A 6,555-nucleotide genomic window follows, 5' to 3' on the forward strand; every position below is an offset into this window, starting at 1 on the left:
TTAGAAAATGCTATTTCACTAGTAGGGTGGTGAAGCACTGGAATAGGTTACATAGGGAGGTGGTGGAATCTCCTTCCTTAGAGGTTTTTAAGGTCAGGCTTGACAAAGCCCTGGCTGGGATGATTTAGTTGGGGATTGGTCCTGCTTTGAGCAGGGGGTTGAACTAGATGATCTCCTAAGGTTTCTTCCAAGCCTGATAGTCTATAGTTCTATGATTCTATGTCTGGAGGATAGCTAATGTGACTCTGCTTCTTCCATGAGAACAGCCTCCACTACTGCATGCAGTGTCTCATATTCACTTTGTCTCTCCATTCAGGCATTTCTACTGTGACCATCACCTGAGATCCTGGGAACACACAGAAAGTCAGGGGAGCATACGCTAAATGCAGAAGACACCCTTATGCCTCAGAGTTGGACACTTTCTCCCCTACTCCATGTCAGATTCCAACACAGCCAACTTCACCAACCCCTCCACCTTCATCCTACTTGGCATTCCTGGCCTGGAGGATGCCCATGTCTGGATCTCCATTCCCTTCTGTGCTATGTTCGCCATAGCCATGTTGGGGAACTTCACCATCCTGTTCATTGTGAAGATGGAGCCGAGCCTCCATGGCCCTATTACTATTTCCTCTGCATGCTGGCTGTCACCGATCTGGTCATGTCCACATCCATCCTGTCCAAAATGCTGAGCATCTTCTGGTTCAATTCCAGGGAGATCAGTTTCAGTGACTGCCTCACTCAAATGTATTTTGTTCACTCACTTTCAGGGATGGAGTCTGGAATGCTCGTGGCCATGGCTTTTGATCGCTACGTGGCCATCTGCCATCCCCTGAGACATTCCACCATCCTGACAAACTCTGCTGTGGCCACAATAGGCCTGCCCGTGGTGCTGCGCAGTGGCATAATCACATTACCCTATCCCTTCCTGACAACGTGGTGGCCATATTGCAGAACCAATATCATCCCCCACTTTTGTTGTGGGCATATAGCTGTGATGAAGCTGGCCTGTGCTGACTTCAGCATCAGTAGTTACTATGGCCTGTTTGATCTTCTCTCTGTGATCAGAATGGATGTGTTTTTTATCACTGTGTCCTATACTCTGATCCTCCAGGTCATCTTCCGCCTCCCCACAAAGGATGCCCAGCTCAAGACTTTTGGGACTTGCATCTCTCATTTTTGTGCCATCTTAGCTTTGTACATACCAGATTTCTTCTCCTCTCTCACGCACTGGTTTGGCCACAATGTGCCACTGCACTTCCTCGTTCTCATTACCTGTGTGTACCTGCTGGTGCCCCCCATGCTACACCCCATCATCTATGGGGTGAGGACCAAACAGATCCAGGACAGGCTGCTTCAGCTCTTTACTCGTAAAGAGACCTAAATATTTCCTTCTTGTGCTCTGGCTCTCAGATTGAGCTCCATGCAGAGTTGGCTGGTGCATGATGCTGGGGCCTCTTCCCTGAATCACGTACTGGACAGACAGAGAGATTAAATCCTGTCCTGTCCTAACTGTCCTGTGTCAATGTGATGAACTGGGGAGTCAGATTATGTACACTACACTGGGTTGTGACCTTTCTAATTGCTGTTAGCTGAATGCCTGAAATTACATTCTTGCCCCATCTCTTCTTTCAAGCCTCGACCCTGCTGTGTGTCTTCTCCCCAATGCCCTGCTCTTGTCATTAACTCTGTGTAGAGAGAAAGACCCCATCAGGACTCCTGGGATCTATCTGAGCTCTGGGAGGGGGGTGGGGTATAGTGGATCGCAGCAGGAGGCAAATACACCTGGGGTCTAATTAAGAAGATCAGAATGGCCACACTGGGTAAAACCAATGGTCCAAGTAGCCCAGTAGCCTGTCTTCTGACAGTGCCCAGTGCCAGGTGTTTCAGAGGGAATGAACAGAATGTGGGAATCAGCCTGTGATTCGTGTGGAGCAGCTCAGCAGAAGGGGCAGAAGCCCTGAGTCTGGGCTGTCTCAGATTTATCTGACAGGAGTTCAAGCCTCCAGCCCCAGTAGGCACCGCTGGGGGAGGGGAAGAGCCCGGGCTGCCTGGGTGGAACGGCAGGAGAAGCCCTCAGTTCAGGCTGCCCCGAGCCCTTGCCGCAGCCACAGAGCAGAGACAGGTGCTGTGGAGGGAAGAAGTCCCTCTCATTTGTGTCCCCTCCACCTTCCATACTGCTCTCACCCAGGGGGTGTCTCCTTTCCCCTGTCCTTAGATGAACCTTATGTGGTGGGGGGTTTGCCTCCCCTCCTTCACCATTTAGGGGCTGATCTCTTCCTTCCATCTCCCTTTCCGTTTCTAGAGATAGAGATGTGTTGCTCAGCACCACTAGTATAGTCATTGCAATGCTGGTCTTCTCCCTCTTTGCCTGGAGGATCATCATAGGTACAGGACACCGCCCCCCACTGTGCTGCGGGATGAGCTTCACCGTTTTCTGGTGGACACCTGCGATTTCAAGGGTAAAGTGAAGCTCTCTCTCCTGCATTGGGGAGACTTCTACCTTGTCCTCTTGGTCATGAGGGCTGTTTTGGAGGAGTGGAGAGGAACCAGGAGGTAGGACATCCTGGTCTACCAGCGGTCTCGCTACTTCTGTGACAAGCCTTTCAGGTTGATCAGTGATTGTTGCAAGGCCGAATGGGGATTCCATGTTCAAGAGGATCCTCCTCAGCCCTCAATGTTATGAAGGTTGAAGAAGCCGAAACCCTTTCCTGTACCATAGCTAAGACGAATTCTGTTGCCCAGCTGAGCGTATGTGATCTCTCACACCAAACCAGCAGGCACCCAATATGAGTCAAAACGCGACCTTGTAGCAAAAGCACATGTGCTATGTAACGTGAATCACTAGATTCACTGTGAAATTAGTCTTCCCTTTGTTCTCTAAAATGTTTCTTTTTAAATACTACTCTTCCTTTTTTTCCTCCCGCAGCTACAAATGTTTCTACGCTCCCCTATCATCTCCGTCCCAGAGGCTAGGGCAGATTAGAAGGCAAAAAAAATGCACTTGGAACGAGGTGTTCTCAGTGCTCACGAAGTGCTCCCACTCTGAACGAGCTCTGCAGAATGCGGGGAGGCACACAATGGCCGACTCCAGGAAAGCATTAAATGAACGTGATGAGAGGAGGGAGGAGCACGCTGAGAGGAGGCAGGATGCAGTGCTGAGGCTAATGGGGGAGAAAACTGACATGTTTAGGCATCTGGTGGAGCTGCAGGAAAGGCAGCAGGAGCACAGACTGCCACTGCACCCCCTGTGTAACCATCTGACCTCCTCCCCAAGTTCCATAGCCTCCTCACCCAGATGCCCAAGAGCAGGGACGGGGCTGGGGGAGGACGGCTACAGGCACTTAGACACTCTACCCCAGAGGACTGCCCAAGCAACACAGAGCTGGCATTCAGTAAGTTTTGAACTGTAGTGTGGCCTTGTCCTTCTCTCCTCCCCTCATCCACCACTCCACTCAGTGCTTCCCTGCTCACCCACCCGTCCCTGGCTACCTTGTGAGTTTTCCCCCAATTTGTGTGATGAATTAATAAAAAATGCATAATTTGGAAACAACAATGACTTTATTGCCTCTGAAAGTAGTGATCGAAGGTGGGAAGTCAGTTGGCTTACACAGAAGTAGAGTCAACCAAGAGGGCAAGTTTCCATAGACTCATAGACTTTAAGGTCAGAAGGGATCATTATGATCATCTAGTCTGACCTCCTGCACAAAGCAGGCCACAGAATCTCACCCATCCACTCCTGTAACAAATCCCTAACCTATGTCTGAGTTATTGAAGTCCTCAAATTGTGATTTGAAGACCTCAAGCTGCAGAGAATCCTCCAGCAAGTGACCCGTGCCCTGCGCTGCAGAGGAAGGTGAAAAACCTCCAGGGCTTCCTCCAGTCTTCCCTGGAGGAAAATTCCTTCCCAACCCCAAATATGGCAATCAGTTAAACCTTGAGCATGTGGGCAAGACTCACCAGTCAGCACCCAGGAAAGAATTACCTGTAGTAACTCAGATCCCACCCCATCTAACATCCCATCATAGACCACTGGGCAAACTTACCTGCTAATAATCAAAGATTAGTTGCCAATCATACCATCCCTTCCATAAACTTATCAAGCTTAGTCTTAAAGCCAGATATGTCTTTTGCCCCCACTACTCCCCTTGGAAGGCTGTTCCAGAACTTCACTCCTCTAATCGTTAGAAACCTTTGTCTAATTTCAAGTCTAAACTTCATAGCGTCCAGTTTATATCCATTTGTTCTTGTGTCCATATTGGCACAGAGCTTAAATAATTCCTCTCCCTCCCTGGTATTTATCCCTCTGATATATTTATAAACAGCAATCATATCCCCCCTCAACCTTCTTTTGGTTAGGCTAAACAAGCCAAGCTCTTTGAGTCTCCTTTCATAAGACGGGTTTTCCATTCCTCGGATCATCCTAGTAGCCCTTCTCTGTACCTGTTCCACTTTGAATTCATCCTTCTTAAACATGGGAGACCAGAACTGCACACAGTATTCCAGATGAGGTCTCCCCAGTTCCTTGTATAACGGTACTAACACCTCCTTATCTTTGCTGGAAATACCTCGCCTGATGCATCTTAAAACAGCATTAGCTTTTTTCACAGCCATATCACATTGGCGTCTCACAGTCATCTTGTGATCAACCAATACTCTGAGGTCCTTCTCCTCCTCTGTTACTTCCAACTGATGTGTCCCCAATTTATAACCAAAATTCTTGTTATTAATCCCTAAACGCATGACCGTGCACTTTTCACTATTAAATTTCATCCTATAACTATTACTCCAGTTTACAGGATCATCCAGATCTTCCTATATGATATCCCGGTCCTTCTCTGTGTTAGCAATACCTCCCAGCTTTGTGTCGTTTGCAAACATTCCCACTTTTTGTGCCAAGGTCAGTAATAAAAAGATTAAATAAGATTGGTCCAAAAACCGATCCATGAGGAACTCCACTAGTAACCTCCTTCCAGCCTGACAGTTCACCTTTCAGTATGACCCATTGTAGTCTCCCATTTAACCAGTTCTTTATCCACCTTTCAGTTTTCATACTGATCCCCATCTTTTCCAATTTAACTAATAATTCCCTATGTGGAACCGTGTCAAATGCCTTATTGAAATCGAGGTCAATTAGATTCACTGTGTTTCCTTTGTCTAAAAAATCTGTTATCTTCTCAAAGAAGGAGATCAGGTTGGTTTGGCACTATCTACCTTTTGTAAAACCATGTTGTATTTTGTACCAATTACCATTGACCTCAATGTCCTTAACTACTTTCTCTTTCAAATTTTTTTTTCAAGACCTTACATACTACAGATGTCAAACTAACAGGCTTATAATTACTCGGATCACATTTTTTCCCTTTCTTAAAACTAGGAGCTATGTTAGCAATTCTTCAGTCGTACAGTACAACCCCTGAGTTTACTGATTCATTAAAAATTCTTGCTAATGGGCTTGCAATTTCACGTGCCAGATCCTTTAATATTCTTGGATGAAGATTATCTGGGCCTTCCGATTTCGTCCCATTAAGTTGTTAGAGTTTGGTTTCTACCTCGGATGTGGTAATATCTACCTCCATATCCTCATTCCCATTTGTCATCCTACCATTATCCCTAAGCTCCTCATTAGCCTCATTAAAGACTGAGGCAAAGTATTTGTTTAGATATTGGGCCATGTCTAGATTATCCTTAACCTCCATCAAGGAGAAACAAAGAGAACTGTCACACCGTAGCCTGGCCAGTCATGAAACTCGTTTTCAAAGCTTCTCTGATGCGCAACATGCTCTGCTGTGCTCTTCTAATCACCCTGGTGTCAGGCTGTGCATAATCAGCCACCAGGCGATTTACTCAACCTCCCACCCCACCATAAACGTCTCTCCCTTACTCTCACAGATATTGTGGCGCACACAGCAAGCAGCAATAACAATGGGAATATTAAAGGAGCAAAGAGTCCTGTGGCACCTTATAGACTAACAGACGTTTTGGAGCATGAGCTTTCGTGGGTGAATACCCACTTCCTCAAATAGGAATATTGGTTTCGCTGAGGTTTAAACTAGTCAGTAAACTGTGCCAGCGAGATTTTAAACCTCCAAATGCACATTCTACCATCATTTTTCACTTGCTCAGCCTATAGCTGAACTGCTCCTTACAGCTGTCCAGGGTGCCTGTGTACGGCTTCATGAGCCAGGGCATTAAGGGGTAGGCTGAGTCCCCAGGGATAGGCATTTCAACATCCCAACATTAATTTTCTGGTCTGGGAAGTTAGTTCCTTCCCGCAGCTGTTAAAACAGACCAGAGTTCCTGAAGATGCGAGCGTCATGCACATTTCCTGGCCATCCCACGTTGATGTTGGTGAAACATCCCTTGTGATCCACCGGTGCTTGCAGCACCATTGAAAAGTACCTCTTGGAGTTTACTTACTGGCTGCCATTGGGACTGCATCTGGCTCCCAGCTGACCCAATGGTGGAATTCTACACCACCGTTAAGGCTGGGACACAATGGATTCAGGAAGACCTGCATCCCCCTACCCCTGCCACTGCACCCCTGGAGTGGAAGTC

At 47.2% G+C, this 6,555-nt stretch overlaps 1 pseudogene; it reads left to right on the forward strand.

The window, feature by feature from the left end:
* Positions 1–434: 434 nt before the first annotated feature.
* On the forward strand, positions 435–1,381 carry LOC115643040 (annotated as a pseudogene).
* Positions 1,382–6,555: the final 5,174 nt, after the last annotated feature.

The sequence above is a fragment of the Gopherus evgoodei genome, unplaced genomic scaffold, assembly GCF_007399415.2.
Source record: "Gopherus evgoodei ecotype Sinaloan lineage unplaced genomic scaffold, rGopEvg1_v1.p scaffold_49_arrow_ctg1, whole genome shotgun sequence".
In the NCBI taxonomy this organism is placed as follows: domain Eukaryota; kingdom Metazoa; phylum Chordata; order Testudines; family Testudinidae; genus Gopherus; species Gopherus evgoodei.